Source organism: Adiantum capillus-veneris, chromosome 19, assembly GCF_014529385.1.
Source record: "Adiantum capillus-veneris isolate H3 chromosome 19, ASM1452938v2, whole genome shotgun sequence".
NCBI classification, from domain to species: Eukaryota; Viridiplantae; Streptophyta; class Polypodiopsida; order Polypodiales; family Pteridaceae; genus Adiantum; species Adiantum capillus-veneris.
In genome coordinates, this window is record NC_140949.1 from 27,116,262 (window position 1) to 27,128,926 (window position 12,665).

General features: G+C 41.5%; 1 pseudogene; it reads left to right on the forward strand.

The window, feature by feature from the left end:
* The first annotated feature begins 10,922 nt into the window (after nucleotides 1-10,922).
* Nucleotides 10,923-11,933, forward strand: LOC147433743 (uncharacterized; annotated as a pseudogene).
* The last annotated feature ends 732 nt before the right edge of the window (nucleotides 11,934-12,665 follow it).

Here is a 12,665-nt window from a genome sequence, read left to right on the forward strand (position 1 = left end):
TTTGCATGGGTGCACAAACTTCGCTATGCACAAGATGCAACCTGCTTGTGGCCCTGACTAAACCATCCTTTGAAAACTTTGAACAGTGCATCTTACCCAAAATTCAGCCTTCACAAACATGTTTGAGAGGTGCTTCAAGAGGCGGCAAAGTAGAAACCGTATCAGATTTCTGTAAACACAGCAAACTGGCAAAAATTCAGATGACCAAAATGTGTATGCCAAAGTTTTGCATCTATAATAGCCTTTGTATCCACAAAAACATTTATAAAAGTTTACCAAAGTGAGCTTATACAACCCATGACATAAAATGGGAGATGCAATAATTTCATCACCAAAATTGAGATCGCGTACTACTGTACATCTGTCATCCACAAATTTGACTACAAGACCAAGTCTAGCAAGTGCAGATACAGACCAAAAGATTATTCTCGATCCCAGGTACATATAATGCATCAACAAGTGTGAAAGAACTACCACTTGCACTAGTAAGCACAATCTTTCCAACTCCTTGAACCGGATAAGAGGCATTGTTGGCACAAGTGATTGAATTTCCATGAGGGGCATACTTAAGAGAGGTAAATAAATCACGATGTGAGGTAATGTGCTTTGTAGCACCACTCTCAAAATACCACACATGTGAATTTGAAGCAACTAACATGCATGCATCATGGACAGAAGGATCATAAGTTCACTAAAAGCCTATTTTGCATCAACATCAGCATCACTATCTCCTTTCACAGAAGACTCAACAATAGCTTCATTTGTAGTGGAATCAATCTCTTTCTTCTTAGCCTCTTTGGCCTTCAACTTAGGACACTCCTTGATCATTAGCTTTACAATAATGGCAACGCATCTTCTTTTTGCCTTTTTCACCAAAATTCCTAGACGAATTTCTATCAGCAGAAGCATTAGGAACACGTGCTTTACCACTCATAAAGGAACCATGAGAAGTGGCTACATTATTGTTACCACCTTTTCTTTGAGAAGCAATAAAGGCATGTTAAACTGCATGTTGTCTAGTCCTATTTTTTTTTGGAAAGTGACTCTTGCAATAGCAATATGCACAATGCATCAAACTTGACAACTTCAGAATTTCCTTGGGTCATAAGCCTCCAAGTACTAGCAAAAGTCTGGTAAGAATCTGGCAAGGCATCAAGAACACTCTACATAAGGGAACTGTCTGAAATGACTTTGCCCGCAAAAATAAGTTGCTCATTAATATCCTTGACAGCAACAAGGAAAGAGTCCATGTCATCTTCTTCATGCATAATCTTCGACTCTAGCTCTTTACACAACAATGCAACTTTTGCCTTATTGTGACTTGCATAAAGACCAACAAGAGCCTATTTTGCAGATTTCATTGAACAAATGTGGAAAGTAATAGTGTGCTTCACAGACAATGCAATCAATGCATGAGCCTACGCATCTATTACACCCCAACTAGCTCGCTCAGCCGTAGGCAAAACAGGTATGGCAGTAGCAATCATGCCACCAAAACCTACAACATCCTCAACATTGCCTACATCCTTAAAAGCAGGATGTACATCAATGCCCTACACAATATTCCATACACCTTTTGAAACAAGGACATGTTGTATCATGCAAGCCCACATAGGATAATTGTTCCCATCCAATCTGTCCTTAGTAGCAAACATCTTGAACACATCTGTGTTGTTGTCAGGCATGATAAATGTTGCACCTGATATGAAAATTTCTCGAAAAAAGGAGATGTGAAAACTGCTTGAAAAGAGGAGAAACAAAGTGGGAACAACACGTGCTATATAGCACAAACCGTAGAAGACTGTAAGGGAACCGTTATTGTTGGAATTAGGGTTGCAGGAAAACACACACAGCGTGGAGAAGACGAAGGAAGCTCAAGGCACACAATAGAGAGTACTTTACTTAGTGTGCAATGGAAAGATAGATAGCCCTAGAATGAATGGGCATATATACAATGCACGATGGAAAAACCCTCCTAAACAGGGAAAAAATGCCCAAGTGGTCCTAAGTGTGTTCACACACACCACTACCGCATGTTTATGGTAACAAATCTCCCCTGGAGTGATGCGGTGAAGGAGATCTAGCACATAGAGTAAAGGGAAGTGCCATGCCCTAAGGACATGATCAGTCCACAAAGGGGAGTAAGCCAAAACTTTGCAAAAGGATTTGAACTTCTCACAGGACAATGCCTGTGTGAAAAGATCTGCAAGGTTGTCCTGTGTTGGCACATAAGCCACTTTCTCTCCTGCTGAGAGCCTCTCCCTGACATAGTGGTAAAGCACCTCAATGTGCTTTGTGCGATCATGAAAAACTGGGTTCCTCGCAACTGCCAATGCACTCTGGCTGTCAGTGTAGATAATGTTGGCAGTGTCTTGTCCAGCACCCAAATAAGCCATAAGGCGTCTGAGCCATACACACTCAATCGTAGGTGTGAAGACTGCCCCGTACTGCGGTCTCACAAATAGAAGTGTCCACAATAGGTTGCTTCTTGCTTAACGATGATACACATGAACTGCCAAGCATGAAAACCACTTGTGGATACTCGGTATTCACCAGCATCATGAAGGCTCAATTTCAAACCTATTTCCATGGGAGTGGCAATAGGTTTGCAATATTCAAGTCCAAACTTACATAGCAATGTCTCTATACAACTTTTCTTACACAAGGCAATACCACCATCACACTGCTCAAATTGTATACCCAAGTAATGATGCAACAGTCCCAAATCTTTCATCTTGAAAATAACATTCAAATTAGCCTTAAATTCAGCAATATGTCTCTCATTTGGTCCAGTGATCAACAAATCATCTACATAAAGAACCACAATGCGAAGTACATCACCCTCACACTTTACATACAATGTGCTTTCTGTTGGACTGTTATACGAAAGCCTTGTTTGACCAAATGAATGTCAGCCTTCTCATACCAAGCACGAATTCAACCCATACAAAGCTTTTGTGAAGGAATGGATTGAAGGCGTGCGTGTGTGCAACGAAGATGGAGAGTACAAAAGAGAGATAAGGAGGGAGAGAGAGAGAGAGCACGACACAGGGATGTGGGGTGGAGCTCCCAAATCTCACTATATGAGAATAAGGAGATAAATGTGGGCAGCCGAACACTGGGGGACACGGGCAAAGCATGGTGAGGCACACCGCCTTTACCTAACAGCTTTGTTGCATTTGTACACCTTATCCTCTTGTCCTTTGTTGGCAAAACCGTGAGGCTGCATTACATAAACTTCCTCAAATATGTCCCCATTCAAGAAAGCAGTAACAATGCTTGACTGATATATATCCCAACCAAAATGAGCTGCCAATGCACATAGAAAACGCGCAGTAGTCATACGACAAGTGGGACGATAGTCTCTTCATAATGTAGGCCTTCTTTTGTGCATAACCCTTTGCAACAAGTCGAGCCTTACATCGATCAATCTCACCATCCGGCTTGCGTTTCAACTTGTAAACCCACTTCGTACCAATGGCCTTTTTGCCAGGAGCCAAATCACATAGATTCCATGTGTCATTTTCTATAAGTGCATCATATTCTGATTGCATGGTAGCCATCCAATTTTGTGCTTCATCAAAAGAGAGAGGTTCCTTAACATCATGTAAGCTAGACACAGCCAAAGCATAACAAGCTGATGCATAAGATGCATGGTGAGAACCTGAACGAGTACAACTAGACAAAGGTGCATCCAATTTACTGTCACACAAAGTATGCACCAGCCATTTAGGCATACCTCTAGCCTGCTCATTTTCAGCCCTTTCCTCATCATGTACATCATGAACATCTGCATCAGTAATAGGTTGATTTGTAACATTTTTAGAAACCCCCATAGGCTATACATTTTCCTCATTGGAATTTAGATTCGTACTTCCACCACTGAAAAGAGGAAACAAAGTGTCATAAATGTCTTGTGAGCTTACATTACAGTCTCTAGTACATGACAGCAAGGGCTGAACAAAATCTTCCACAAACACAAGATCCCGTGAAACCAAAATACGCTTTGTTTGTGGATGATACAACTTGTAACCTTTGCTTTCAGCACTATAACAAACAAAAAGACATTTGAAAGCCTTATTATGCAATTTTTTGTGCTGTGTTTGTGGCACCAAAGCATATGCCAAACAACCAAAAACATGCATGTGCTCAATAGAAGGCTTTCTATCATGCCATGCTTCATATGCAGCAATAGACTGCAAAGCTTTCGTAGGACATCTGTTTAGCACATAAGTGGCACACATGATGGCCTCAAGCCAAAAAGAATGCGGCAAAGCTTGACTTTTGACCATACATCGTGCCATTTCTGTAAGTGGCTTGTTTTTCCTCTCAGAAACACCATTTTGCTGAGGCATATAAGGCATTGTACATTGGTGTTTTATCCCATGACTAGCTAGAAATGCATTAAGTTTATGAGACATACCTCGATCGAACGGAGGGTGACCATAGTGCATTTCAAGACATTTTTAGCCATAGTCAGAAATTGTTTGAAGCACATAAAAACTTTGGACTTCGTTTTAAGCGGATATACCCATGCATGCTTGGAGTAATCATCAATTAAAGTCACAAAATAAAGGTAATTGCCCAAGGACGGAGTTTGCATGGGCCCACAAACATCACTATGCACAAGTTGCAACCTGCATGTGGTCCTAACTGAACCATCCTTTGGAAACTTTGAACGTTGCAATTTACCCAAAATATAGCCTTAATAGACATGTTTGACAAGTGCTTCAAGAGGCGGCAAAGAAGCGACCATATCAAAATTTTGCAAACGCAGTAAACTGGCAAAATTTAGACGACCAAAACGTGCATGCCAAAGCTTTGCATCTGAAATAGCCTTTGAATCCATAACTGCATTTGTGAAATTATGCCCACACTTGTCATACAAAGTGAGCTTATATAGTCCACAACATAAAATGCCAGATGCAACAACTTCATCACAAAACTAAGATCATGTATAGTACATCTGTCATCCACAAATTTGACTACAAGGCCAAGTCTAGCAAGTGCAGATACAGACAAAAGATTCTTCTTGATCCCAGGTACATAAAGTGCATCAACAAGTGTGAAATAACTACCATTTGTAGCAGTAAGCACAATCTTTCCCACTCCTTGAACTAGATAAGAGGCATTATTGGCCCAAGTAATTGAATTCTCATGAGGGACAGACTCAAGAGAGGTAAGTAAATCACGATGTGAGGTAATGTGCTTTGTAGCACCATTGTCAAAATACCACACATGTGAATCTACATCAATTGACATGCATGCATCATGGACAACAAGGTACACTCTGCACCAAAACCCCATTCTGCATCAACATCAACATCGCAGTCTCTTTTCACAGAAGACTCAACAATAGATGCATTTGTAGGGAACCACCCTCTTTCTTCTTAGCCTCTTTGGTCTTCAACTTAGGACACTGCTAGATCAAGTGATCGTTAGCTTTACAGTAATGGCAACACATCTTCTTTTTGCCCTTATCACCAGAATTTCCAGACGAATTGATGCCAGCAGAAGCATTAGGAAGAGGTGATTTTCCAATCGCAGAAGAACCATAAGAAGTAGTTGCATTGCTGTTACCGCCTTTTCTTTTGAGCAACAATAAAGGCCTGTTTTAGTGCATGCTGTGTTTTTTGGAAAGCGACTCTTGCAACAACAATGCTCATAATGCATTAAACTTGAAAACTTCAGAATTTCCTTGGGTCATAAGTCTCCAAGTACTAGCAAAAGTCTGGTAAGAACTTGGTAAGGCATCAAGAACAATTTGCACAAGGGAACTGTCTGAAATGACTTCACCCGCAAAAATAAGTTGCTCAATGATATCCTCGACACTAGCAAGGAAAGTGTCCATGTTATCTTCCTCATGCAGAATCTTCGACTCTAGCTCTTTATGTAGCAATGCAGTTTGTGCCTGATTGCGACTTGCATAAAGAATATCCCAAGCCTGTTTTGCAGATTTCGTTGAATGAATGTGACGAGTAATAGTGTGCTTCACAGACAACACAATCAATGCATGAGCCCGCACATCTTTTACATCCCAACGAGCTTGTTTTGACGTAGATAAAACAACTCTTATAGCAACAATCCTTGCATCAAGACCTACAACATCCTCAACATCGCCCACATCCTCAGAACTAGGACATACATCATGCCCTGCACAATATTCCAGATTCCCTTTGACACAAGAACATGTTGCACCATGTAAGCCCACATAGAGTAATTGTCTCCATCCAATCTGTCCTTAGGAGCAAACATCTTGAACACATCTGTGTTGTTGTTGGCCATGACAAATGCCTGCACTTGATGTGAAAACTGCCCGAAAAGAGGAGAAACAAAGCGAAAACAACACGTGCTATATAGCACAAACCGTAGAAGATTCTAAGAGACCTGTTATGCAAAAAACGGCACTTACAAAAATTCTGCACAAACCGTAGAAAATTGTAAGGGACCTGTTATGCAGAAAACGGCACTCACAGAAATTCTGCACAAAATGGCAAAATAGCATGTGCAGTACTGCCTGTAGTGGAAATGGAGGCTGCCAAAGCTCACAGAAATTGAAGAAAGTGAGCAGGCATGTGCTGGAGCTGTTGGCAACTAAGCCTAGGAGGATGCAACCCAATTGTTGAAATTAGGGTTGCACGAAAACACACACAACTTGGAGAAGATGAAGGAAGCTTAAGGCACACAATAGAGAGTATATTACTGAGTGTGCACTAAAAAATTAGATAGCCCTACAATGAATGGATGTATATACAATGCACGGGGCAAAAAACCTCATAAAGAGGGAAATAATGCCTCGACGGTCCTAAGTGTGTTCACACACATCACTACCACATGTATATAGTGATAGTTATGCAAAAAATGGCACCGACAAAATTTTTGCACAAAATGACAAAATAGCATGTGCAGTACTACCTGCAGTGGAAACAAAGGCCGAAAATGAGTCCAAATTAAAAATCTGAGCAGACCAAGCTTGCTCTATGAGCTTACCCATAAATTTTTTTGACCTACGAACGCTCGCCAAAGCTCACAAGAATTAGAGAAAGTGAACAGGTGTGTGCTGGAGCTGCTGGCGACTAAGCCCGTGAGGACGTAACCTGCTCTGATACCAATGGTTGGAATCAGGGTTGCAAGAAAACACACACAACTTGGAGAAGTTGAAGGAAGCTCAAGGTACACAACAAAGAGTGTATTACTTAGTGTGCAATGGAAAGATAGATAGCCCTAGAGTGATGGGTGTATATACAATGCACGGGGGGAAAAACCTCCTAGTGAGGGAAAGAATGCCATGACCGTCCTAAGTGTGTTACACACATCACTACCACATGTATATGGTAACACCCATCTGTGAAGGTGTGCCAGGTTCAAGTCCTATGTTTCTTTTGGCATTTGAAAGTAATGCACAGAGCTTGGGAAAGAGCACGCCCGGGTTGGATGGAATGTGTTGAGATTCCATCTAATAAGTTAAGAACCTACCAGTTGAGATACAAGTACGTACTCATAGGTAGTGTAGTTCAATGCATGAGTTTTGTAAATTGGAGACATGCAACCTAATGCAATTTAATATAACTCAATACTATTTTGTAGGAGATACTTAAACTTGCACAAATATTCAACAATAGTACAAATAAGTAGTTTATAATTTTTTTTGACGATAAGCAACAATAGTTTAGAATTTTACCTAGCCCTTGGGTGTTTTTTTCCTAAGCCTATGATACCTATTCTCCAAAAACATCACATGCAGTGTTGTGAGAGTTTGCTTTATTCTCCAGTTCCTTATCATAAAAAACTCAAAAGTTTGAAGAGACAATTTTACAAATTCTCAAAATTTTTTTGATTCTTTTTTAGATGCAAGTGCAATCTTATGCAAATCCAAAAAAAAGGGCGAAAATTCACTATGGCCTACGTAAGGCTATTGAGAAGAATTCCATAATAAGAGGCTTCGTTGTGAGAGGAAAAAAAAAGTGACACTGGTATTTTAAAACATGTGGTATCACAATAAAATATCATGTTGAAAAAATGTAACAATGAATTATTTAAAATATAATATATTTCAAAAACATTAAAAATAATGATTGAAAAACACTTGGAATCATTAAAAAAAAAACCAGTGAAAGAAGATGAGAAAGATTATATTTGACACAAAACTCAATGCCCCTCTTTAAAGAGAAAGGTACACAAATGCCAACACCCTCTCACAAAGGCCCTAGAGGAAATGATCGAATACCCTCTCACCCACAAAGGCCCTAAAGGAAATGAGTAAAATCAAAGTTTATTATCATTAGCTTGTCATGTGTCACTAAACCATAAGCTTTATCCAATGGTCCAGTAGGCCGTCCCAATTTTGGTTTCGGGGGTGTATTAAAGGGTATCTAAACAGATTTCTCTTTTGAACTAAATGGCAAAAAGGAAAGATGTTGTTTCTCTCTCTCTCTCTCTCTCTCTCTCTCTCTCTCTGCCTCGGATCTTTTTAGGTGTCTCTCTTGGGTATATTTTTCTCTCTCCCACTCTAGTCTGCAAGTGCTCTTTCTCTCTCTCTTTCTTCATGGTTTTAGACGACGTAGAGCTCTCAGCTCCCACTGCTTTGGTAGATTGCCTCAAGTGCCCTACACCTCTGCCATGGCGAGCAGGAAAATATACGAAATTACCAAGGCTCTTATGAAGGCATCGCAACTCCAGCAAGCGCAATTGCCTCAAAAAACTCATGGGCTCGATTTCGTGCGTAGGCTTCTAAATGCACAATTAGTGGAAGAAACAATGGTCGAAAGCGCGATGGATTGAGGTCACGAAGAACATTTGGAATCCACATTTGCCTTAGTATACGAACATATTTTTGTGGAAGGTCTTGTCGGGGGACTTTGCCGACAGGCGTCAAAATTCACACACGTGGTATAGGGTCCGACAGATGCTCTGGGTGCAGAGTGGCTAGTGAAGACCTCATCCATCTTTTCATGAAACGCCTGACAATTAGAGGCCTGGGAGGGAAGGTGTGCAAATGGATGCAAACTATGTGGAACATAGAGTTTTTCAAGAAGGATCTTTGGCTTGGAGGGGAACAATTTCTAAGTCCTACGCTCCTAATCTGTACTCAAATTGTTAGATGTTGTTTCTTTTGTAAATTTGGAAGGTCAGGAATGGCCATGTATTTGATGATGACCTCTTTGTGGCTAGCTTCTCTGAGATTGCACAAGAAAGTAAGGAGATGATATATGTGACAGGTAAGAGGCGAAACTTGGTTGATTGGCTTAGAGCGACCCTCGCCATCCGGTCGAGCTTTGCTGTGTAAAGGGCTTTTGGTAGTAGCTACTAGGTACTTCTAGCTAGTAACCATTTGCCCCTCAAGGCTTGGCATGAGCTTGGGGCAAATTTGTATATCTCTTGGTGTCATTATAATACAATCACTCACAATTGTGAGTTAAAAAAAAAAAGAACATATACAAAGAAACCTTAAGCTTGCGTCGAGCCTTGATGGAGCGTGTGATACATCAAAGAGTTACAAAGTGCCAAACAGAGGTGAACCATTACTCATGCCGACTTATACGCTGTTATTGGTCATGACAAGAAGAATAGCATGATTCCACTCGTCCGAGTTCTTCCTTTTTCCAATGGTATCAATCACTTGTTTGCTTTTGTGGATGATCTCCGTGAAACTAACTATTGAGAGGTCATTCTTGAAATCCCGCCGGTTCCTGGATTTCGAAACGTGCTAAAGGTAGCAAAACCTAACAATTGCTTACTTACCATTGTTTTACAGCAGCAGGAAAGGGCACCCAAAGATAGGACGATAGAAATGATAATAGTTCTAGTCTAGAGGTTAATACAAATTCAACTTGAAGTAGCCATGAGAAAAGAAGTGTAAGAAAGCTCAACAAGAGGTGCAAGTAAGTTTAACGAGAGTTGCATAGGTGTGGTGAATGCTCTAAAGTCCTAGTCCCTCCTCATCACATCCAAGTGTTTTGCATGTTTCCATGGTGTCTAGCCATGATATGCATCAGAGTATGGGGAAGAAGGAGTTGGATCCTACCTTATCCTTGGGATCTCTATGAGTTTTGCCTTGTTTTGATGTCTTCTCTTGGTATTTTGCTCCCTTAAGAAGTGGGAAAGATCAAGTTGTTCGCTTTGGCATAAAAAACGCGGGTCATCAACCCTGAAAAATGTAAGTATTTCAAAATAAGTGGCCTTTTATTGGATTTTTAAGAAAGTAACTTAGTTATATTTACAAATGGAGGTTTTTTCTGTAATATGAGAAAAAATCCGTAAGTTTCTTAAAAAAAAAAGAGATTGTTTTATTACCTTTTGAATGCACATGATATAAGTGATTACTTCGTTAGCGTAGGAGCCAATTTCAAGTCCCTGGCACCTCAGTAACCCATGTGGCAATACTTTTTAACGAGAACTGTTAAAAAAGCGTGTAGCAAAACAATTCTCGTTAAGCTTCAAGTTAAGCTCGGAAAACTCTTGCTCTACCAAATGATTGGTGGGTGAGTAAGGCACTGCTCGTACAATGTCTGGCGGGAAAACGGTGCACATACCAAAGCTTTCCGCATTGACTACTTTGCAGTCGTTTCCCGGACACTGAAGTGTGCAGGAACAATGAGAGGAGTTGCGAGAAGAGATTTCATCCTCTCCACCCGGCCATGCACTTTCCCAGGGCTCTGTTTAGGTGCCCTACAGGGCCACAGGCTCGTCCTTGAGTCGCTTGTTTGAATCCTGTAGTGACATTTAGTGTTTCTTTTGAATAGCAATATCGTGGGATCATTAAAGAGCTCATCATCAACTCGAGCGGGAGCGCCTCCTGACTATTTGTGACACCCCCTTGTCTGGTGGGATCGACGATCTATGATCTTTGAATGATGTGGGCCGTTCGTTTATTCCCAACAAACGATTTGCATATAGAATGCCAGTCCTGTGTGTGTGCATCCATGGCGTACTCCAGCAATGCCGACAACAATGAATTCTATTGCGATAAGTGCGGACAAAGCTTTGTGTCGGAGTAGGCGCTACAGGCTCACCTCACGCACTCATCGCGCCACGGCCAGTACTGCGATAAGTGCGAACGACGCTTTGTATCCGAGCAGGCGCATCCCACGCACTCATCGCGCAACCACTATATTGGCGACGAGAACTTCAGCTGCGCTAAGTGCAAACGAAGCTTTGTATCCAAGCAGGTGCTGTAGGCTCACCTCACACACTCATCGCGCCACAAGTACGCCTTCTACTGCGATAAGTGCGAACGAAGCTTTGTGTGCGAGCAGTCGCTGCGGGCTCATCTCACGAACTCATCACACCACCACTACTGTGCTGACTACGAGCGTGATTTTACCAGCAACAACGACTTGCGCCATCACCGTGCTTCCAAACGGCATTGGGCCCCTATATCTCCTGCCCTCACTGTAAAGCTGGCTTTGTCTCTGCCCTCACCAAGCACGTATGCTCTTATTCAATTGTAATCTTCATGCGTTGTTCTTTACAAGCTCGCAATCTCATCAGACATCTCTCAGCTAGTTTCGGGCTGAAATGGGTAGCTATTACAACATAAGCAACCAATAGATGTTGCGCCTTGCTCGACAGCTTGAGGTAGACTGTGGTGTCCCCAATCTCTTGACAACACCACGAATAGCTGGATCGCAAGACTGGTAAAGATTTTGTTCCTTGTACATTGCTTTACTGTCTAAGTTTGAGATCTCGTTTGCATGATCCGCAGGGATGATGCTGATGACTCATGCGATAAATCAACAGTTTATGCTACTGAAGCTTCTTATAACGGCAGCTGCTATGTGTGCCCAATTTGTGACAAAGGTTTTGAAAGACTAATGAGCCTAAATCAGCATCTTAACTCCAATAGTCATGAGCTGCAACAAATTTATAGGTCTGTAATTGGAAACGCTCTCTTGTGCTCTCAAATTCTTGTTCTTATTCCGATCCTCACTTAGGCTGGCATGGATATGCTTGTAGTACATATTTGGGCTATGATTACTTCGTTAGTGTAGGAGCCAATTTCAAATCCCTGGCCTCTCAGTAACCTACATGGTAGAGCTTTAAAATGCCTGTCTCCCTTTATTTATCATCGCGCGGCTTTTTAAATTGTAGTGAATCTCAACGCAAATTTATATAGCAATTAATGTGATTCTCCATCCTCTCGCAGATTCAAACAACGATTGCGATAATCAATAGCAGTTTCACCTCAGCTCTCCACTCCTATGGGCAGATGCTAAGTGATGGCGTCTTTGCTGATGCCGTTACTTACTCTTTGCATCTTGAAGACCTGCAGCATCACCCAAAAATCTTGACATCGATACACAACTCATGATGAGATTTCCAGCCCCAAGGGCTATTGAGAGGAGATATTGTGCTTGGCAGTTCTTTGGTCGCATGCCAAATGTAGTGCGCTTGAGAAAGCACAAAAATTGCTTGAGGATCTTCCTGCCTGAAATTTTGCCTCTTGGAATGTAGTGATTTCAGGATGCTCTAGATTGTTCTCAGCTGACGCAATCACCTGCGCATGCATCTTGAAGCCATGTGGCTCTACGCACAACGAGAGCAGGGCTAGAAGATTTCGTGCTTGGCACTACCTTGGTCGATATGTATGCCCAATGTGGTGTGCTTGAGAAAGCACAAAAAACTGCTTGAGGAGCTTCCTGTTTGAAATGTCGCCCCTTGGAATG